The following is a 25252-nucleotide window of genomic DNA, read 5'->3' as shown; positions in this document are numbered from 1 at the left end:
GAATGTTCTAACAAAGGCTTCGATGCTTGTACAACCAGAAACGAACAAGGATTATGTAGTGCATAGCGACGCTTCTGATAATGGTTTGGGATACGGTTTGATGCAAGATGGTAAAGTGGTAGCATGTGCTTCAAGACAACTTAAGCCACATGAAAGAAACTACCCGACTTATGATCTTGAATTGGCAGTGGTGGTGTTTGCTTTAAAGATATGGTGCCCCTATTTATATGGTGAACGGCGTTATATCTACATTGATAAAAAAAGTCTAGACTATCTACTCACGTAAAAAGAGTTGAATTTGAGGTAGAGAAGATGATTAGAGCTCCTTAAAGACTATGATGCGATTATAGATTATCATCCGAGAAAGGTTAATGTTATAACTAATGCTCTTAGTGGAAATAATTTTTCAGTTTTACGTGCGCTATATGCTCGATTATCATTAAAGGAAGACAATACTTTGATGATTGAATTAAAGTTAAAGTCTTTGTTTATGGATCAAATAAGAGAGCTGCAAGGGAAATAAAAAAAATGTTTAGCAAATATAGAACAAGTGAAAAAGGGTAAAGTTAAATATTTCAAAGTAAAATCTTATGGATGCTTATATTACATAAATAGAGTTTATATTTGAAATAATGAATAGTTGAATAAAGATATTCTTTTGAAGGCACATTATAATTCGTTGACTGTGCATCCAGGTGGAAACGAGATGTATCAAGATGTAAAGAGTCGGTATTCATGGCCTGGTATGAAAAGGGCTATTACGGAGTTTATTGTAAAGTACCTAACATGTCAACAAGTGAAAACAGAACATCAGGTGCCTTCAAGACTTTTGCAACCGATCTCCATTCTTCAATGGAAATGGGAGAGAGTTACGATAGATTTCATAACAAGATTACCATTGAAACCTAACAAGAAGGATTCAATTTGGGTGATAGTTGACAGATTGATCCAGAAAACACACATCATCCTTGTTTGCAATGACTACTCAATGGACAAGTACGCAGAGCTATACGTCAAAGAGATATTTTATTGCATGGACTGCCAATTTTCGATAGTATTTGATAGAGATCTAAGGTTTACTTTAAGATTTTGGAAGTCTTTACATGAAGACTTGAGTATTGGGATTAATTTTAACACAACCTTCCACCCGTAGACAGATGTTCAGTTAGAGCGAACTACTCAGGTTTTGGAAGATATGCTAAGGGCGTGTGTAATTGAATTCAAATGATCATAGGATAAATATTTTCCTTTAATAGAATTTGCTTACAAAAATAGTTATCAAGCGAGTATCAAAATGGCTCCATCTGAAGCTTTATATGGAACAAAAATTCGAACGCCACTGAATTGGTTTGAGTTGAAAGATTGAGACATATTGGGGCCATACTTGATTAAAAAGTTGAGGAGAAGGTGAAGATTATTCAAGATAATCTTAAGATAACTATCGTTCGACATAAGTCTTACTTGACTTAAAGATAAAACAGATTGAATACCAAGTGGGTGATAAAGTGTTTCTTATAGTATCACCTTGGAAAAAAGATATTACGTTTTGGACACAAAGGAAATTTAAGGCCGAAATTCATTGGACCTTATGAGATCTTAAAAAGATTTGGACCGGTGGGCAAAATTCATAATGTTTTTCATGTGTCGATGCATTAAAAGTATCAATTAGATCCTTCTCATGTCATCACATTGGAGGAAATAAAGATTCAACTAGATCTTAAGGAATAAGATGATCTCCCTGGTTAAGGTTCTGTGGTGAAATCATAAAGTTGAGGAAGCTACTTGGGAGCGAGAAGAAGATATGAACAATCAGTTTCCTCCCCTTTTGTAGTAGATATAGACTGAAAATTTGAGGAAGAATTTTCAAAAGGGGTAGAATTCTAATATCCCAAAATTTTGGCTAGCGACTAAAATGTAAATTTTAAAAGTTTTATGGTTAAAGTGTAAACTTGGTAAAAGTTTAGGGACCAAATTGTAATTTTTTAAAGTTATATATTTTGGACCATAAATGAATAATTCACCCCAAGAATGATGTTTTCATGGCTTCATATTTTTGATCCATAATTTGTATAAAAGATTATTAAGTGATAAAATTCGATAAAATATTCGGATAACCGAATCAAATCATAAGAAAAAAAATTGAAAGAAATGTAGTTTGAGGTTAGAAATATATGATATTTTTTAATCAATAGAATTTAACATGGATAAGTGGAATTAAGTGGATTTTCCATGTTAAAGTGACAAAGTTGAAATTTAGTGACTTAATTAAAATTTTGGAAAATTGGAAGGGAAAAGATGGAAGCTAGTAAATACGATTTTTATATTTATTTAATTTTATGAAAATAGTGATGAAGTTATGGCATGGAGGTAAAAATAAAGATTCATTAAGGGAAAATTCAAATTTTACGACTAAAATGAATTTTAAATTCATTTTAATTAGATTAAATACAAGTGTCCAAGGATATTTTGATAGAAAATTCAAGAAAATTTCTCTTCTTCTTCCACATAGCCGTGAGCCTCCATAGAAATGCGAGTCAAGCTTCCTTTTTCATTTTTGATCCATTTTATTAAGAATTTGGACTAAGTTGTGAAATAGAAAAATATTCTACATTAAATTCTCTTTCATTTAGTGTTAATATTTCATTGTTTCCTTGATTGAACTGTGGAATTGGTGATTATTGTGGATGAAGGGGAGATTAGAATTCAATGAATTAATGTTAGTTTGTGATGTTAGGAGTGTTATGGAGTTATAATCAAGCATGAAAGTTGATTAAAAATCATTAGAATGACTAGTTTGGATATTCGACCATTAGGGATTTCATGAAGAAAATGTTAAGTTTGATTGGTTTTGATATGGAAATGAATTGGATTGAATAAAAATGAATTGTAGATGATGATACAAGCTTGAAAACAAATTGGAGATCATTAGGAAATCGTATAGAAGGATTCGGCCATGATAGAAAATATTGAAAAAATTATACAAAAATTTTCAAAGGGCTTAGATTGAATATGAAAATGATCTTGTATGCTTGAAATTGTGTTTTGGATCAAATTGAATCTTGGTTTAGTTGCTAAGGACCATTTCGCAAGACTTGAGAATTTCAAGGATTAATAAGCAATTATTGGTAATTAGTGGACTATGCTGAAAATTATGGTTTGATTGATGAAGTGTTGAATTTGGATTAAAGTAGAATGTTGTACAAGATTTACGATTAATTTGCAAGTCCTTGGAAAGTTTGTGGTAAAATGATAATTATGTAAGCTAATGTACTAATTTGAAGTTATTGTGAAACTGATTGGATACAGTGATAGCATTGAAATTTGAGTGGAATATCATTGGACTATTTTTGAAGGTTTTCAAAAATGTTGGGATTATTTTTAAAGAAAAGTTAATTTGTGACTCATTGTGGAGTGTTGAAAAGCTATGGGAATTATGGTGATAAATGACAATTTTAAGGGACTTGAAATGTTAATTAGATGGAGTTAAAGCTAGTTTTTGGTTTGGTGATAGAACTTTGTGTCGAATATGCATTGATGGCAATTTTTAGAATTTCTATACGAATTCGAGTTTGTTATATTAGTTAATGTACTAATGCATGTTTGAAATTGTAAATGTCAGGAAATTAATGATCGTGTAGAACGTAATCGTAATCAATATCAAAGTGAACCAAGTACAAGGGATATAACATAAAAATGAAAGTGATCGTAATAATAACGTGTTGGTGAGGCATCAAGAGAGTGCAACTAACTTTTATTAAAAATAATATGAGGAAGACTTACGATGAGTTGACCTCGACCAATTTGAAAAGAAAAGGCTTTCAAATCGTATTTTGAATATATATTTTATTATTATTGTTTTATTTCATAGCATGTTAATGTTTTTGGGTAAGAACTGCCCAACACAATATTTATGAAAATTTGTATCATATTCAAATACATGGATGTTTTTACCTGGAAAACAATATATGATTTAAATACATAGATTTTTATATTCAAATGACATGTCATGAGGTGGAGTGATTACTGATTATAGATTTGGTACATTCGTGTACATTACACTGACACTATATGTGCATTATAGGTTTCACGATGTTTTGACGTTGCGACATTGTATACTACTGGTCCGATCAATAATGGTATTTCCATTTTTCCTAGTACCTCCTTTTGAGTGCCATTAAATGCTCGCACTACATTATGATAATTTTTCATGTGCAATTTATCCACAGGCATCCTCTGCAGTGTAACCAATGGCATCAAGTTAAGAGTAGATACATTATCAATCAGTACTCCCGGTAACACATGGTCATGACAATGCGTGGTAATATTCAAAGCCTTCACTAATTCCATTCCACCTTCAGGTATTTTATCATCAGTGAACGTTATGTAATTATCAGCAGCTATGTGGCCCACAATCCTGTAAAGCTTGTTGAGAGATATATCTTCAAGGATAAATGTTTGATTAAGCACTTTTATCAAAGCATTTCGGTGTATTTCTGAATTCATCAACAAATCAAGAATTGAAATTCGTGATTGCTGTTTATGTAGCTGTTCAACCACACTATATTCGCTATGTTTCAGAAATTTTAAAAATTCTTGTGCTTGTTTTTCTATTACGGGCTCATTGACTGTTGGCAGGGATTCATCATTAAATACCTTTTAGGGTATCACTATAGCTTTTCCCTTTGCTTTTGCTTGTTCTGATGCATTCGATGTCTCAGGAGAGTAATATCTCCCACTTCTTGTAAAGAATCCGACTTCACTTACTGCTTCAGATGTCGAATCCACACTCTATGCTTTCTCTTCTGCTTTTTCTAGAGAAACAGATCCTTCTACCATTGAAACATTGGTAGTATAATTCCAAGGTACCTTGCGGGTATCCTTATATAGAAATGGTAAAGGAGTTGTGATAACCACTTTCGGCTTTGTTGGTGCAGGATTCACTGTAGATGATTTCATAATGATAATCATGAGATCACTTGTTCTCTGCTTAGGTTTAGAATCTTCTGATGTGCAAACGTCATCTTCTCTTTTTCGTGGTTCTTCTTCAAAGAACTCTATCTCTTTGTCATTCATCAGTTTTTGCACCAATCCCCTAAATTCAGGGAGAGTTGTTGTTGAATCATACCAGATAGGAAGAGTTGTTGAAATATCCAACCAAAGGGAGATTTAATATCAGAAACATCAGTTTTTGCTTTTCTTCTATTCTCTTCTTGGATTGCATTTATACTTTTATCTCCATGAATTGGTAGTGAATGATTTGGCGTAGCTGGTGAATTGAATTCCAATTTTCCAGTATTAATCAAATTTTGGACCACCCTTTTGAATGCCAAACAATTTTCAATAGAATGACCCGTAATTCCATCTTGATAAATACAGTGCGCTTTTATATCATACCATGGAGGGAATGGTGGTTGCATGGGAATCAAAGGATAAGGCCGTATTACATCCACCTTTAACAGTGAATCATAGATCTCAGCATAGAGTACTGGTAATGGTGCAAAAGAATGCCTCTTATTTTCCATACGAGGTTATCTGGATTCAGTTCGATTAGTGTTTGTTTCCTCCTTCTTAACCCTTGGCTAGGTTATCGTAACACTTTTCGAGGTATCCTTGTTGTAAACGTTTGCATTGTTAACTTCATTCTCCTTTTTTCGATACATGGGTCTTTTGGAACTAGGCCCCTCACTTGATTCAATTTTGCCATTTTTTATGACATTCTCAATGAGTTCTCCAGAAATGATCAAATCTGCAAAATTTCTGGTTGCATTCCCCAATAAATGGCCTAAATATGGAGCCTTTAAAGTGTGGACAAACATCACTGTGGCTTCTTTTTCTGATAGTGGTGGCTGAACTTGTGCCGCTGTATCACGCCATCTCTGAGCGTACTTTCTGAATGTTTCATTATTCTTTTTCTCAAGATTTTGGAGAGTCCATCTATCAGGGACCATATCTGTAACGTGGCGGTACTGCTCCAGAAATGCTTTTTCTAGATCTTTCCATGATCTGATGTGGGCTTTGGTCAATTGAGTATACCACTTTAAGGTTGGTCCTGTCAATCTGTCTTGAGCGCAATGAATTAACAATTTCTCTTCTTTCACATGACCTGCCATTCTGTGACAAAACATGGTAATATGGGAGGAAGGGCATGTAGTATCGTCATATCTTTCAAATTTAGGAGCTTTGAACTTAATGGGGAGGATTAGGTCTGAGACTAAACTCAACTCACTAGCATCAAACCCATTTAACGATTCAGTTACTTCTACGGATTTTATTCTTTCCTCCATGCTCTTGATCTGTCTAGTCAATTCTTCATTGGCTTTTTCTTTCTCATTCAACTCATTCAGATCTGGAATTAGATGCTCAGCATTAAATTCTCCTATCTTCACCTCTGACATAAGCGGATTTTTGCTTGAAGACGCGGAATCCACTTGTTGATTTTCATTAGGTTTGGTTTCTTGAAGTACCGAAGTGCGAGCATGGATTTGCACAGGTGTGATACCAGGATGATAAACTGGTTCTGGTGTGAAACCTAAAGGATATATAGGTTCCTAGTTAAAAGATATAGGATTTTCATGAATTTTTCCAATGGTACCTTGCTTTTTTAGCATAACTTCTATTTTTTGCATCATACTTTCTTGTGAATTTGCAATGCTGGCTTCAATCTTCTCTAACTTCATTCTTATGTCTACTTGTTCTTTATTATGTTGTTCCTCGAGACGTTGTATTTTATCCTCCATTTTCTTAGTCGGTTTTCTAGTACCGTATTGGTGTTAAATTTCTCGTTTGGCCAGGATAACTGCGATTGAAAATCCTTTTCATATTATTTTTTCAAATTTTACTTAATGAATGTTTATCTTAATGTAAATAAAAATTATACATAAATAAAATAATGAATGTATGCAAAATGAATGTATACAAAAGGTGTTGATCCCAAAAAGTTAACTGTCATAGAACAACTTCCATCGGCATACAAAAGTTTCTATATAATAGTTCATAACTACAAATACGACATAGCTTTCCTATTAAGCTCTATGATTTCCTTCATCAGCCATGACATCTTCTTTCCAAACTTAGAAACTGGATCAACGTGATGCTCAATAATCTTTGCTTCAGCAGCTAACTCCCTAATATATCTAGCAACTTCGCTCATTTGTATCATGGCCTCGAATACCATATTGCTTTTATCTTCACTTATTTCTTCATAGAAATCAGTCGATTTTTGCCATTGTTCATTAGTTCCATCGAGAGTTTGCTCTAACTCAGTGATTCTTACTTGATAAATGTGCAAAGTACTTTCAAGATCTCAGATTCGTCTTCGTAGTGAAGCGTTCTCCTCATAACTCTCTTTAAGATCACTAGGTCCTAGACGAACCTTCTCTTGGAATAATGATTCTTCAAGTTGCAAGATGTAAGCATTAAACTCTGTGTTTTTGTTTCTACACTGATCCAAATCCTCTTTAAGTTGTGTTCGTGTTTCTTGTGTCCTTTGATTAAGCTTCTGGAATTGCACATTCTTGTTTCTACATCATTGCATCCAATTGTTAGCTACCTCTTGCTCTTCTTCGAGTCTGGTATTGAAGTTATTTCTCTCCAAATCCCATTTTTCCTTTTCAACATCGAACTCTTCAATCCTTTGGCCCTTAACTTCAAGTTCGACAATCATATTATTCATTTCATCCTCAAATCCCTTGAACATGATATTTTTCTCAACCTCAAACCCCTCAAGCATGCCATTCTTCATATCTTCTAATTCTTTAACTCGATCCCTTTCTTTCTTCATTTCATTCATAATCTCGCGACTTTTAGCTTTGTGCTTTATAATTCGTTCCCTTTTGTCAACCTCAAGATCTTTCATTTTCTGCTTTCCTTTCTCAAGGCTCTTGAGTAAACGACTATTTTTTCCTTTCAAATCTTCGACTCGGCATTTCTCAATGTTCAACTCTTTGGTCATCTGTGTTGTTGCTCTGCTCGATCCTGATGCTCTCCGGGATTTTTGCAGCTCATAGTAATTCTTCCTCAACGTTTTGAACTCACCATCTATTTTTTCTTTGTTTTCCCTCAGCATTGCACATTGTGCTGAATGAAAGTCAACATCAACTCCTAACATAGCTTTATCTCGTCGCATTTGTTCTAAATCTTTCGAGCAACCCTCTCTTTCTGCTTCAAACCCAGCTCTGAGGATTTCTATCTCTGATGGGACTACCCAAATGCGATCTTCCATAGAGATATCCTTATTTTGGTCTGGTAGAGGAATATTTTCATTTTTCCTAACAGACCCCCATTCCTCATAATCAGGGGTTAACATTACTTTCGATGTTTTGGCTCGAATACAGAAAGTTGTTTTCCAAGCTTTAACGACATCCATGATGTTTCTTTTGTAATATTTTCTATGCAATGCAAACTCAGATGAATGTAACTCAGCAGTAACAAGAATAAATTGACGACCCTCGTACTGCCTTATAACCAGAAATGGTGCATATCCAATTCCTCCCCATAAATCGAGCAGCATTATTCAGTTGTAGTCACTACATTTGTAAAAGAACTCCCTTTGTACTTGCCACGGGGTGCGCCAAACGATGTCTTTGCTTTATAGAATTCGAAGGGCATTTATCCACATGTCTTTTGTGAGTTCTTTCGACCATTCTTGTTCCAGAAATTCTTTCAACGGTGAGTAGTCCGTACTAAAGCGACGATATGAAACCTTTTATGTCCTCCAAAAATGGCTACGGATCCAGACATATAATAATTGTACACATCCGAAAAATCATCCACCTCCCAGCCTTCTACAAGCGCTTAACGATCGAATGGTTTCTGCTAGAATTGCAGAAGCAAGATTGACCTATTTTTTGTAGCTTCTCAAACAATCTACTACTGCAGACTCAATGTATCCCAATGCTTTCGGGAAGATGACCATACCATATATACCCAGATCAAATAGATCAATTCGTACTTTATCATCTAGATGACTCTGAATAATTTCTTTGATGTTAGTCCAAGAAATGCCTTCGCCCTCGCCCTTTTGTTTTGTACGGGCCACTACCCATTCCTCTCGTACTCCTGCAATCTTTGCTAATTTAACTCGGAAAGGTTGAGTTTTGATTGACCTTGAATAAATTCGATTCTCCAAAACCCCTTCTATATGTAGCAAAGTTGTATACTCTTCAATAGTAGGAACCAAGTCCTCTTTATTGAAAGTGAAACAATTATACCCTGGATTCCAAAATTGAATCAGGCCTCGAAGTAATTCATCATCAACTTTGACATAGAGCAAATATGGGATGTCCCCGTAACACTGATAGAATTGCAGCTTTTTATTTGAGTCCCAACTTTCCCAAATGCCTCGCAGATCTTGAATATCATTTCTTTTTAGAGAAACTAGAGCATAACTTGCTAACTCTAGTACATAATCATCCTGTAGACTGTCTTCCCCTGTCTTTATAAGCCTTCAGACCACTGTCTTACTTCTGAGTTTGGAACTATTTGATTTGAACACTTTTTATCCATAGATGAAGGTTTTCCAATGAGACGATTAACTCGAAGATCAATACCTTTAATCCTGTATGATGCCATGCAAACAACAAAAATAAAAGAAAAACATAAAAAATGAATTAGTTCAAATAATAAGGAAGGAAAATTTTAATTTAATGTCTACCCAAATATTTTTATTTAAACATGCTTTCTATAGAGCATACTTTAAATAATACTATAATCTAAATTCACATGCAATTTATTTAGCAAAGAAATAAATAAATAAATAAATGTAAAAGTTAGAATTCATTTCTTCTTTGTGTACACCTATTTTAGACAAAATTTCAGCATGGTTTCAGATCAGAAGAGTTTTTAGGGTTTACTATATGCAGAGTTTCAGTTCTAAGAGTAAAGGTACTCGAATTGTCCTTGTTGGTGCCCCCTTGGGCTACCAAACCCTCAATCCTAGTCCATTACAGACTTAAGCGGATCGGGTTCAATTCGAGGTGATACATTTCTCTATGCCTGACACGGAGAATAAATTCTCATGAAGACGTCGCTTTCACTCTCACTTAAAAGGGACAAGCTTGATTATGAAGCTTATGTTATACAATGCATGTGTTGTGTGTGAGGAGAAATTTTCAAACCTTTGACAAACAAATAAAGAATGAAATTTAAATTAAAAATAGAATAAAAACATTAATAAAAATATTATGAAAACCATAAGTAATAAAAAAATTTTGAAATAAAAGAATTATAAATTAAATAAATATGAATTTTTAATTTCTAATTGATAGAGACAATTTATAATTTAAAGTTTGACCAGGTCCCCAGCGAAGTCGCCAAGCTGTCGTAACCGGTTTTTGCCTGGGTACGGATTTTTACTTGGCGGGAAAAATAAAAATGAATAAATAAATGATTTTGATTTAAAAATGTTTTGGGAGTCGTCATTGACCTTTTTGGGTTAGGTAGGTCAAATACCTAAAAACCATCTTTTAAAATAGTTTTTAAGAAAACATAATTTAAAAGATAAACTGATATGCGTATAACAAAAAAAATTTAGTAAAAAAAGATTCGTAGTCGATTATGTTTAGGGAATGATTAGCACCCCTATAACGCCCAAAATTGGTACTCATTAATTATAAATTGTCTCTATTATTAGAAATTTAGAAATTCAAAGATAAATTTAATTCATAATTTTGTGATTTCAAATTTATTATTATAATTTTAAGAAAAATATATTAAATTTTATAAATATATATTTATATTTATATTTTTATAAATAAGATATTTATTTACTTAGAAATATCAGAAAAAGACTTCTAGTTGCTTTAAGACAGTCATTTTCTTAATATAAAAAAATAAATAAATATTAATAAAACATTTCTCTTAAAATAAATTAAATATATATAATTTATAAAAGTAGGATATTTAGTTATTTTTAAAAATATCAAAAAGGACTTCTAGTTGCTTTAAGACAACCATTTCTTAATATTAAAAAATAAATAAATATTAAAATATGATTATTTTTTCTAAAAGTAATTTATATAAAATTAAAGCAAATATATATATTTTATTAAATATTATTTTTATTTAATATAAAAAAGTCAATAAATAAATAAATAAATATTATTTATTATATATATATTTATATGATTAGAAAAAATAATAAAATAATAATTAGAATATTAAATTAAAATATTGAAATTTAAATAATAAATTAAATTAAAATATAAATAAATAAATAGTGACTAAAAAATAAAATTAAAACTATAGTATTGAAATATAAAAAGTAATAAAACTTGTAATGAAAGTATTATAATTAGTAATTAAATTATAACATATTAAAATTAAATAGTCGAATTCGTAATTAGTTATTTAAAATTATAGGGGTTAAACATGATGTTTGACCTATTATTAATTTAGTGACTAAAAATAAACATATATCAAATTTGAACATCAAATTTAAACAAATAAAAACATGCTTTCGGGATTAAAATATTAATTAACAAAGTTATAATGGCTAAATCAGTTATTTGCCTTTAAATATATATAATTATGCTAAGGACTAAATTATAAATTAAATGAAATTTAAATACCGAACTAAAAAGATCATAAATTTGATTCAGTGACTAAAATAGAAGTTTACAAATATGGGATGGCAGCGATTATAATTTACCCCTTTAAAATTATGCATATACCCCTCCCCAAAACGGCGTCGTTTGGGAAGGGGTATAAATACCCTAAAATGGCCGGCCTTAAGGCCATTTCTCTCATTCTCTCCTTTCCTGTTCTCTCTCTAACTTAGAGAGATGAAAACTCTCTCACCTCTCTCTAGGATTCCCTCACCGGAGGGAATCCGATCGTCGGCCAGCAGCCTTACGCCGCCCCCAACCTCACCGTCGGCCACCATCGTTGGTGGCCGAGAAACACCAAATTTCCCCAAATAATAGATCCAAGTGATCTAAACCCAATTCCGACCTCCTTTTATCCTAAAAAGCCACAGATTTTCCTAGATCTAAAGAAATACCTTCGGTATTTTGACTGTTATGGTGGCGCGTAGAGGCGCGTGGTGACTCCAGTGATGGTGTTTCTTCTTCGGTAAGTATCTCTCTATTTTTTATTTTGATATTTGATGGATTTTGTTTGCTAGGTTGCTCGTTGCTCTCTCTGTGTTCTTCATTTCGTAGGTTTGATGGATTTTACAACCATCACCGGTGATGGCTTAGCACCGGGTAAAAGGGTTGTAGTTTGGTGAGTCACCAAACTATAGTGGCGACTCACCGTAGCCCTCAACGTGGACGATCGACGTTGAATCTTCTGGAGGCCTCAGAGAACGTCGTGGCAACAGCTGGATCAACGTGGAGTGGCGGCAACAGAGGCGGCGGTCGTGTGGCCTTATGGTATCATAACCCTAGGGTTTCATCTGGATGTCCCTGGATCGTTGGATCAAGGTTAGATCCAACGGTTGAGGAGCTGCGGCGGTTGCGACATGGGATAGAAAACCCTAGTTGGGTTTTAGGGTTTTTATTGGGCCGATCTGGGTTGTGTTCATGTAACTGGGTCGGTCTGTAATAATAATAATAATAATAATAATAATAATAATAATAATAATAATATAATAATAATAATAATAATAACAAATGGATGAAATAATTAGTATCTTCAAAGAGTAGTCAACACGTCCTGGAATTGAAAAATATGCTGTCCCAACCAATTATCTGCCCAAAAGGAAGTCTCCTCCCTATTTTTAAACCGGCGTAGCATTTCAACAGCTAAGCCTTGGAGACCAAAAATCAAACTTTTCCAAGTATGAGACCAAAACGACATGTTTCAAGGTTGATTTATAGCATATCTAAATGGGTCACCTTGAACTCCATATAAAGATTTAGAGGTCTCACCCATAAGCTATCTGGTTGGTTAACGAAATTCCAAGCTTTTTTTTTTTTGGAGAAGAATGAATTCTTGTTTTCCTTTTGGATTCCCAAGCCCCTAATTCGATTCAGTTTGCAAACCTCATCCCAAGCAATCAAATATTGACCACGTTTTTCTTCATTATCACCCCCACAAAAATCTTTGATAAACCCTATCAATGTCATCAATGATGCCAAAAAGTAAACGAGATATCATCATAGAGTAGGTAGGAATAACCGATATGACCGAGTTAACTAGAGTTGTTCTTCTCACTACATTCAAGGTTTTAGCTTTCCAATCAATTAGCCTCTAATTAACTTTATCAACAATCTCACATGGCAGCTTTGCCAATTTTACTTGCTATATTATAAGTTTTTTGGCAAATTTATTAAAAAACCATTCTAAAATTAATTAAATATCAAAATAGCACTCTATCACCGATATTTATCAATGTAGCACTCATTCATACTACGTGAAAATAATAGATTCTACAAAACGCACAAGTGACATCCTATTAGTAAAGGCACGTTTTACAAAAATTCTTTATGCTGATGTGATAAAGGTGCTTTTCCAAAATTAAAAAAAAAGCATCTTTTGTACACGTGCAAAATAAATTTAATAAAACACACTTTTAAGAATATTTTTAAAAAATAAAACTATAGGGAGAAAATACATAATTTAATAAATCTTGGCTCCATGAGTTAGAAAGCTAATGAGGTTAGTTTATGCAGACATGAGAAGAGTGTTAGACTTTATTTATTAACAATGTGAGATTAAAGAATAAAAGGGTATTTCTTAATTTTTTTCATATTATCTCTATTTTTTATATTTATAAAATATCATGATAAATCCACTTATAAACTATTGTTAAATTTCATTAGATTAATATTTATAATTAAAAAATAAATTAGGGTTTATATTAATTAAAAATTAAATACTTTTTTTATATTTTAAAATATTTAAGTACTTATTTTTTAATTATGAATTAAATTTAGTTAAGAAATATTTAAATGGGAATATTAAAATTAAAATTAAAATTAAAAAAGTAATTATATATTTTATAATAATTGTTTTACAAAATCATCAAATTGAGTTTGATATTAAAAAATTATATTTATAATTCAAGTTGAGTTCTACATAAAAAATATGAATTATTATATTGACAGAATAAATATAAAGAAAATTGATTTTAAATAAAAAAATTATGAAAATTTAAATTCATTATATAACTTAATTTTTAATTTTTTTGAAATATTATTTTTAATACCTAAAAAGTAAATAATTATATTGTAATAACTTACTATATATTAGAGGTGTTCAAATTCATGTACTTGCATTTTTTAATATCCAAAATATCGGATACTAGGGATATTCGAGTACTAAATTATCGGACCATGATCTGGCCTGTTATGTCTGTGTACCCGTAAGTCGGATACTCATAAAACTCGGGTACCCACATTTTTGGATCATGGATACCCGGTTTATATTTGTTATTTTATTTTTCTTTAAATTATGTTATTTTTTAAGAAAAATAAAAAAAAATCTAAAATTTAAAAATTTATAATACATAATTCACTCATAAAATTTATAAATTTAAATTACATAAATAAAAAATAAAACCTATTAAATATAAAATTAAATAAATATAATTATATGTAAAATATTTTGAAGTTAAAAGAAATAATTTGAGAAATAATGTAGATTATTAGGGTGAAATAATTTAAGAAATTAATAATTTAGAATGATGTGGTTATTTAATTTAAGAAATTAAGTATTTAGAATGTTAGGGTGAAATAATTTTAGAATTAGGAAAAAATTAATATAAAATAAAAATATAGAATAAATTAGGTATCGGGTTGGCAGATACCCAATTAGTTAAGCATTATTTTATAACTTGGGGCCGACCCAAAAACCTGTCAAAAATAACGGGTTGGACAATTGACCCAAAAATTTGAGTATTTTACTATAAATACCCAGTAATTGTAGATCAAGCTGACGATCAACGGGTCAGGTCACCCAAATCAGGTATTTTTTAACATCACTACTATTAACTATGGAAGATTATAATAGTTACATATTTATACAAAATTTTTAAATAAAATATATTTCATAATTTATAAAATTAATTGTTTAATACTTTAGAATATTTAATTTTGATTTCATATATATTTTAATAATAAAATTTAATACATTAAGTAAAAATAAAAAATATAAAGATTATATGAGAAAAAGGTAGAAAAATTCCTTTTAGTTTTCAATCCTACATTGTTAACAAACAAAGTTGTATTATCTCTATATAAAATAACATCAGTAGCATTTTCAGCTCATAAAATCAATATGCGATTTACACATGTACTGTCAAATCAACATAAAGTTTTCTTCTTCTTTTTTTTTTTAAAAAAAAAAGCATCTTTGCTATGTATACATAAGTCACGTCGTGTAGATCAACCTTTATCTAAATGGGTGACATTTTGGTAAATATGACAAATGAGTGATATTAGTAAATATATTTTTAAGTAAAATTAGCCTATTTTTTGGCATAACTATGGATGGCTTTTCACTCGGGTATAAATGAACCAAGCCTGAACGAGTTTAATTATGTTCATATTCGTTTGTTTATTTTTAAAAAATTAATCGTGAACTGTTAATTGGTTTGTTTATTAAGTTAAATAAAAGAGTGTGAATAAAATTTTTATGTTCATTTAATAAATGAACGACCATGAATAAATATATGTTCGGTTCATTTATATTCATGAACAAACTCGTATATAAGCTCGTTTACTCTATTTTCCTTTTCCTTTCATTTTTTATATTGTAAATAATAATGAAGATAGCGACTAAGTTGAATATATAGTGAACTTTGAAATTTAAACCGTGAAGTATAAAGAAATGACTTAAATGCTCCATTACTCCTAAAATATATCATTTGTATCGAGTTACTCTATAAAATTTAAAATGTTATCTCGTTTACCCCTAAACATTAATCCCATTAAGAAAAAATCCGATGATCAATTACAATACACCAAATCACTTATTAATTTTAAATTTTTTTTTATTTGAGTAAACGAAAATCAATTTAAAAAATAAAACATATAATATGTCAAAAATGCCCCTCTTCCCCCCCCCCCCCACCTCACCCTCACCCTCAAAAATCCGATGATCAATTACAATACACCAAATCACTTATTAATTTTAATTTTTTTTATTTGAGTAAACGAAAATCAATTTAAAAAATAAACATATAATATGTCAAAAATGCCCCTCTTCCCCCCCCCCCCCCACCTCACCCTCACCCTCGGCTAACCTCCACCATAAATTTCTTTTTGGTTCTGGCATTGCTCTGGAATCTTTAACCTAGTCAAGGATGAAGTGAGGATAAGCACCTAACTACGAGTGCTTAACGAGTTGTTGAGTAGCTCGTGAGTAGCTTGAACTTGACTTGGTCAAAAATCGATAAATGTTCGACTCGAGTTGGCTCGACTCGAACTCGATTTGAGACCTTAACGAGATGAGCCGAGTAAAGTTTAACTAGACTCGATAAGTTCGTAAACAAATCGTTAATTTTTTAAAATATACTTCAAAATTATTTTATTCAAAAAACAAATCTAAATAATAATTATTAATTTATTAATAAATAATAAAAAAACAATAAGTTAACTAATTTATTATTTTTAATAAATAATAAAATATTATTAATTAATTAATAATATTATTTTAATAAAAAAACCCAACCCTAATATCCTCAATATTAGTAATTTTTTAGTTAAAAAAATAAGGTAATTTTTTTAACGAGCTTAACGAGCAACGAGTCGAACAGTAAAATATTTTAACAAGCACGAGTCGAGTATTGCCCAACTCACGATCGACTCATTCAATAAGCACCCATACACCTAACCATTGAGGACGAGAAGAGAGCAATATGAAATGAAAATTGAAGGTAAATTTTTCTTTTCCTTACCAATACTTTTGTTTTTCCTTTCTCCATTTTGCACCCCAATCTCTCTCTACCTTCCTTCACCATCTCCATAATTTCAACTCTTTTAATGTCGTATACCTCTTTAATCTTTATGTGTTCTTTAATTTCATAACTAAGTTTTTGACAAGAGATCAATGATTATGAATGCAAAAAATAATGGAGAATCTCCAAGAATTATAGTTAAAAAGTCACATCCATCATTCCAAACACAAGGATTAGCCTCAAATCACTCATGCCATCTAGAAGTCCTGTGAAATATATCCTTATCGAATATGAAGTTAAAACTTCAAGATCAAGCTAATGGGTTTCCTCTGAACCATTAAACGATGCTCATCCGGTGTCGGTTGAGGTGAAATTCGATTGAACCGTGAGTCCTAAGATGCTTTTTACAATGTTGGGGGTTATTGGGAGCGTGAAAGAGGTGTAGGCTAAGAAAGTGAGAATTAAGGTGACGATTTGGTGGAAGAGAAGGTTTTTGGGTAAGGATTTTAGGGTCGGGAAAAAGGTGAATTGTGGGAAAATATTACTGAACTTAAATCTAATACTATTATTTGCTATAAAATATAAAAGAAATAAGATTTTAGGACATACATATATTGGTGATTAAATAAGGAGATGGGTGTTCGAAAATTCCTCGCCGTGCACTCTCATGGACTCCCGATCAAACGCTGAGTTATGGTGCAAGGAGGTGGGAAAAAGTTCTAGGTGAAGAAAAGGCAGGTGGTGTTGACCGTGGAGATGGGAAAAGAGGGCATTTTTGACATATTATATATTTTATTTTTTTAATTATTTTTATTCATTCAAATAAAAATAAAAATAAAAGATGACGTGACATGTTTTGATTGATCATCGATTTTTTCTAACAGAGTTAATATTTTGGGCTAAGTGAGGAAACATTTTAACCTTAGGGAGTAAAATGTCCCGAAAAATACTTTAGGGGGTAACTTGGTACAAATGGTATACATTAGGGTGCAATGGTGCATTTAAGCCTAAAGAAATTAAGGATTATTGGTGATTTCACCTTTTTTTATAATAGAATTGCAAATAGAAGGGTAAATAGAGAGTGTTAGTTGTCTAACATTAAATGAACGTTAATGAATATGTTCACAAATGTTAAAATAAATATGTTCACGAACACAAAATGGACGAACATAAATACTTTAAAATTAAGCAAATGAACATGAACATGATACTGGAAATTTAAATGAACATGAACCAAACATGAACACCTTCAAAAAAAATAAACGAACATGAATATAACTTCATTCGTTTGAACTCGATTCATTTACACCCTTACATATAGTCGTGTGAAGTATTTGATATTAGGGATATAAAAAGTTGACTCGACCTGTAAAATTGACTGAAACCAACTTGAGTCAAAATTGTTTGTGACCCAGTGGTGGAGATCCGAATCTAATTTGAATCTAAACTGGTGTTGACCTAAACCCGACTTGGACCTGAAAATTGTGGATATGAACCCAATTTGCACCCGACTTGAGAATGACCTAAACCTGAATTGAACCAATAATATGATAATCGAACTCGACCTGCATCCGATTGATATGAACTCGAACTCGAGATTAACCTGATATTCTTACCATACCTATTATGAACTTGACCTGTAATTGACACAACCTATAAATGATCTGATTTGTTATTGAACTGATTTGATATTTATCTGACTTGATATTTACATAACTTATAAGTTACAATTGATGAAGCTGTGAGATTTTGAATTTATAATAAAATATATTTACAATTGATGTAGTTGTATTTGATAAAGTTGTGAGATTTTAAATTTATAATAAATTAGCATAATTAAATGATTACTTTTCAAATGTTAAAACAAATTGTTAGTTATGATAATTAAATTAATAAATTTACTTTCTATATTAATTATAATTCTTATATTATAAATATTAATTATAATCATTAGATTAATTTTATTAAATAATTTATTTATCGAAAATGATTTTATTAGATTATATAAAATTAATTTAAATATTTATAATTATAATTTTTTTATGTAATAATTAATTAATAGTTTAAATATAATTCAGTTTGAAATTTTTAAAAAAATATGTACAAGATAAATTTATTTGAGATTGAAATTTTAAAAAATTTTAAAATTTAATAATCAATTTAAAATAAACCATATATATATATGTGTGTGTGTGTTTGTACTCACATGAGTGGTTGTTTTTTTGAGGAATAATTGGTGGGAAATTTTTTAAAAAGGAAGATTGTTTTTACGAAAAAAATGATTTTTTGGGAATTTAAAAGCGGGAACTTTTAATGTCCAAAAATATATTTTGGGTTAATTACGTCCACATTTTTCCCAAAAAACAACATTTTTCTATTTTGTAAATTGGTTTTTGATTTCTTTCATTTCAATCACGATTTAATTATAAGTCTCTTCTTGAATTTTCAGTTCAATGCAATTTAGTCCTATATACATTCTAATTACTTTTAACTTTCCTGCAACTTAGTCCTATATACATTCTAATTACTTTTAATTTTCCCTTTTTTCTTTAATGTGCATTAATAAATTTTCCCTTTTTTCTTTAATGTGCATAATTATTAAATGTGAATGTTAATTTTAGAATATTTTATTTTAGTCACTTATGTTTAATATATATATACACACACACTTAAATATATACTTTTATATGTTTTTTTGAAAGGGCATTGTAGACAATCATTTTCACCGGATATTTCTTTAACTTTATTATTTTTATTTTTATTTTTATTTCTGCAGGCCATTACAACTAGCCCAACCGGGCCGAAAATTACAACAAGCCCAACCAGGCTCAAACCCGAGTCAATACAAGGTAACCCAAATTTTTTAGGGTTTTTTAAAACCCTAGTTCTAGCGGTTGCTGCCACCAGCGGGAGAAAGTACTCACTGTCGCCACTATTCCAACCACCTATTCCCGACGATCCAACCATCGTTTCAACTATCCATCGTCATCTACAGTAAAGAAAATCACAAGATAATCTACCAAACCAAATCACCAAAACCCATTAATTTTTTTTTGAAAAAATCCCAAAAAATCGGGGGTGATTACTATGGGTTTATGGGAAATCATTCCCCTCGGTTCTAGCTATTACTGAACACACAAATGATTGAAATAAAAACATAGATAAAAATGAAAGGTGGACATTTGGGGGGTTTACGAAAAAAAGGAAAAAAAATAACAGAAAAAATAAAGAAAAAGATAAACTTTACCTTGGATTTAAAGATTCTCACTGGCGACGAGGGGACGGGTCGAACATCTAAGGTATTTTTGTCTTATTTTGGGGTTTAAAAATTTTGGTTTAAGAGTCAAGGATATAAAGGGGTTGTATTTAGGTTGTTTACGAGAAGGATTAGCCCCTTGTTGGGTGGCATGCGGTGGTGGCCATTGTGGTTCATGGCCACCAAATGGGTTCTCTGTTTTGAACAAAGAAAAAAAATGAAAGATGAGAGAAGGGGGACGGGGTCGAGCAGTTGAAAGGGGAAAAATAAGGGAATAGGTTTTCTTAAAACATAAAATAAGGTATATGAAGGGGCTTCAAAATGACGCCATTTAGAGGGTCCTAGGGTTTCTATGTGTAGCGCTTGGTCCAACCACGTGGGGGTCATCATGGATTTTAGAAATTTCATTTTAGTCACTAAATAGGAGTTTTCAATTTTACGTTTTAAGCTATTTATTTTTTGGCTTTACATTTCAGTCACTATATATATAAATGTTGTTATTTGGGTAAATTACTCAAAGGGGGTCTTTAAATTTTTGAAGTTGTGATTTTAATCCCTGTAAGTATGTTATTAAAGTTTTCGACTTTGCCTCTATACTTTGCGCATGTTACAGTTCGATCACCTTAATTTATTTGTTTGTGCTTACTTTAATTTCCAGCACGTAATTTCAAATTTGTTCATTTTGGTCCTAAATATATGGGTTTATTACACTTCCAGTGCTTGTAATGTATTATTATTGTATTATATGTTATGCTCTATTTGTTTGACTCGTTGTTGTGACACTAAATTTGTAGTTTTATTATTTAGTCTTATATTTGTATAATACAAATTGTATGTGCTTTGAATATTATCCATGTATAAAATCTATATTGATATAATGAAATATAAATATTTGTGTAATTTGTTGCATATAGGTTTAGGATTTAATTTGAATTAAATTGTATGAAACCTTTATAAGCATGACTTGACTCGAATCGAAATAATTTAACTAAGGGTAATATTCGTTCATTTTAATATTGTTGTGAAGTAATTGTCTTAACATATAAGAAAGTTACTTTCCATAATTTTAAAATGAAAGTGTATCCCATCAAGTGAAATCCTAAAAATTGATTACATTCCAAAATTTGGGACTGAGAAAAAGATTATGTTCTTTTAATAAAATTAACAGAGAAAAGACTATTAGATCGGATCTAAGGTCCCGTCTCGGTGTATTTAAATAATTGAACATCCTTATCTCATTAAAGGTTGGTAAAGCAAAATAATTAATCGTACTTGTTTGATATATGTGTTTAATTTTCGTTTTGTTTTGTGTGTGTTTTAATATGATTTCAAAAACAAATCGCATTCGAATTAATAATGAATTTTTGGATGAAATAATAATATTTCTTTATTTTTATTAGAGTAAGAAATGTATGGTTTAAGGAATGAGAGGTTGTTTCTTCTAGATAGAAAATAATTAAATATTTCATTTTCCCTTCTAAAATTCAAAGAATGTTTTTATTGTTATTGTTATTTTATTGTTATTTATGCATTTAAATTTAGAATTAATAATGAACTTTAGGATGAAATTGTAATATTTCTTTATTTCAATTGGAGTAAGAATTGACTGCTTTAAGGCATGAGAGGTCGATTCTTCTCTGTTGAAAACATTTTGATATTTCGATATAACAAATAAAGTGTTAATGAATTTTAAGATTTAATATTCAATTTTGAATACAATATTTGATTCAATTAATCGAATATAAAAAATATTACTCCAAGTTTTCATATGTCAATTTTACTCCTTACTTAAATGAAAATTTGTGTTTCAATCTTAAAATATTTTTGAAATAATTTTTACAAAGTATTTCGAACCACAATCGAGCCAAAAATAAGTTTTAAATAGGGAGGTACTGATACACTCTTCAGATGTACCAATACCCCTTAAATTTCGAATGCAAAAAAGGTACGGATACCCCATAGGGTACCAATACATAGGTACCGATACCCCCCTTATATTGATTTTGGCTCTGAGAAAAATAGAATGACATAGGTGTACCGATACCCCTGGGAGGTACCGATACCCTTGGTCAAATAACGGTCGAAATATTTGAATTTTACATAAGATGTATCGATACCCCTTGAAGGTGTTCTGATACCCCTACGCTCCCAATAATTTTTTTAAGTGGAGTTCACACCACAACGGCTCTATTAACTTCACCAATTATTCCCAATGATCAAAATTGATCCAATGTGTATTTAAACAAGTTCTGAAGCTATTGATGAATAACAAGAAAAAAGTTTTGAGAAAAAATCAAGAGAGAAAGCATCAAACGTCAAGTTTGAGCAATTCAAGCCAAATTCCTTTCAATATTCATTTTGCTTTCAAGAACACACTTTGTGCTCAATTGTATTTATCTTTGAGTGTTCTTTCCTTGTTCTATAATTGTACAAACATTCTATCTTGTGAGGTTTTTTCTGTAAGTTTGCAAAATTTGTAAGTTTTCTCTTTGAGAAAGAGTATTCTAAATAATTTGGGGTATAATTCTTGAGGGAATTATAAGATTACACTTTTTCCTCAAAAGAAAGATAAATTAGTGAATTTGTGGAAAATTCTTAGTGTGGATAGCTAAGGTAGTGGACGTGGACTTTGGTTGAGAAAGTCGAACCACTCTAAATCGTTGTGCAAATATTTTCAATTTTCTTTCAAAGCTTGCACCGAATTTTTAATTGCCAATTCACCCCTCTTGGCTATTTCGTTAATCGATTAACTTAACAATTGGTAACACTTATTTGAAGGTTTTACCACCTCTTGAGTAGATTCGGGAAGAGTTCAATCGATATTCAAGTCATCAATGACCTCTACATCAAACTTCGACTTTGTTATTGATTCTCAGCCCATCAACAAGCCTCATTTCTTCAATGGAGCTAACTATGCTTATTGGATGAATATGATGAGGTAATTCTTTCTAGAAAGTTACATGGGAGCATGGAAAATCATGATGAACGGATACTCTGAACCATCCACAAATCCGAATATATGGATTGAAGAAGAGATGAGATTATTCCAACTCAACTCAAAGGCTATCAATATTCTTTTCTCTGCGCTTGGGCCAGATGAATACGGGAGATTATCATCTTGTACAACTACCAAGGAGATATGGGACAAACTATAAGTCACACATGAAGGAACTAACGAGGTAAAAGAATCCAAAATTAGTCTTCTTACTCATAGCTATGAAAATTTCAGGATGAAACCGGATGAAGACATCAAAGCTATGATGGATAGATTTTCCATGATTGTCAATGGCCTCAAGGCATATGGAAAAATAATTCCAAACGAGAATCTTGTGAGGAAGATAATTTATTCTCTTCCAAAAGCTTGGCAATCAAAGAATACAGTGATTATTGAAGCTAAAGACCTAAAGTCTTTAACTCTCGATGAGCTCATTGGTTCTCTCATCACGTATGAAATGATGATTAAAGATGAGGTAGACCTCAATAAGAAGGACGAGACAAAGAAGGAGACGGAGAAAAACAATAATGTTGGAATTGCTCTCAAATCCACAAAACATGAGAGTGATTCTGATGATGATGCCGATGATGAAGAAATGACATTATTTGCCAAACGGTTCAGAAAATTAATGAAGCCCAACAGAGGAAGAAAATTCAAACGAAATGAAGGTTTCAGAAATGAACCAAAGGAGAAGGACCCTATCATTTGCTATGAATGTAAAAAGCATGGGTATGTCAAATATTATTATCCACAATTAAAGAAAAAGGGTCAATCAAAAAAGAAGCACAAAGCACACGTGGCTACTTGGAGCGATGATGAATCATCAAATGAAGAGGAACAAGAAGTAGTAAACTTGTGCTTGAAGGCCATCGGGGAAGATTCTCAGGTAACCTCTAACTCATTTGATTTCGAAGATTATTCTTTTGATGAGTTATTAGAGGAATACAATGGGTTGGCTTCGGATTGTGAGAAATTGTTTTCAAAATACAAGAAAGATATTTCAAAACTGAAAACTAAAAAAGATCTTATATCCAAGACCAACATTGATCTTGAAAGTAAGATAAAAGATTAGCAAATCAAATTAGATGAGTTTGAAAAGAAAAATATTGATTTGCATAACTTACTTTCAAGAGTAAATGATGATCATAAAAAAAAAATTAATGATCTTAAAGCTTCTTTCAATAAAGTTGGAACAAAACGTTTTAAAAAAGGAGAAACTTCAAAATCCAACTATATTAGAAAGAGTTTTAAATCTTACAATTATAGAGGTCCCCAAACAGCCTCTAATGGTAAAATCATTAGAAGTATATGGGTTCCTAAAGTAATCAATACTACTAAAGATAAGGATATCCTTAATAAAGGGATACCAAAGGGGACTAGGATTTTAGGAACTAATGAATATGGACCCAAAAGAATTTGGGTACCAAAAATTAGAAATTAATCTATGTTTGTAGGAAAATGAGCATTGCTTCAAGGCACGCAATAAAAGTTCAAACTCATGGTTCCTTGATAGAGGATGCTCAAGACACATGACCAGAGACAAGAGCCAGTTTATAGAGCTTAATAACAAAAATGGAGGAGTGTTAACATTTGGTGACAACTCAAAAGGTTACATTGAAGGTATAGGTACTATAGGTAATACTTCTTCCATACAAATAGAAAAAGTATTATATGTGAATGGGTTAAAGCATAATCTATTGAGTATTAGTCAATTATGAGATAAAGGATACAGTGTCTTATTTGAATCAAATGGTTGTAAAGTTATTGACATTGCATCTAATCGGATTATGCTTATTGGTCATAGAATATGAAGCATATACATGGTGCATTTAGATTCTATTAATATGACTAATTTGTGCCTAGTTGCTAAGGATGAACATGATAGTTGATTATGGAATAGGAACTAGGACATACAAGCGTGAGTGTTTTGCAAAGAGTTATTCAAGGAGATTTAGTAAGAGGGTTGCCAAAACTAAAATTTGATAAAGATAAAATCTGTGATGCATGCTCAAAAGGAAAACAAAATAAAGTTTCCTTTAAATCCATTAATGATGTATCAACTAGTAGAGTATTATAATTGATCCATATAGATCTTTTTGGGCTAATTAAAACTACTAGTTTGGGTGGAAAACAATATGGTTTTGTCTTAGTATATGACTAT

This window comes from Hibiscus syriacus, unplaced genomic scaffold (genome assembly GCF_006381635.1).
Source record: "Hibiscus syriacus cultivar Baekdansim isolate YM2019G1 unplaced genomic scaffold, ASM638163v2 tig00111210_pilon, whole genome shotgun sequence".
Lineage (NCBI taxonomy): Eukaryota > Viridiplantae > Streptophyta > Magnoliopsida > Malvales > Malvaceae > Hibiscus > Hibiscus syriacus.
Note: the sequence above shows the minus strand (reverse complement) of the source record.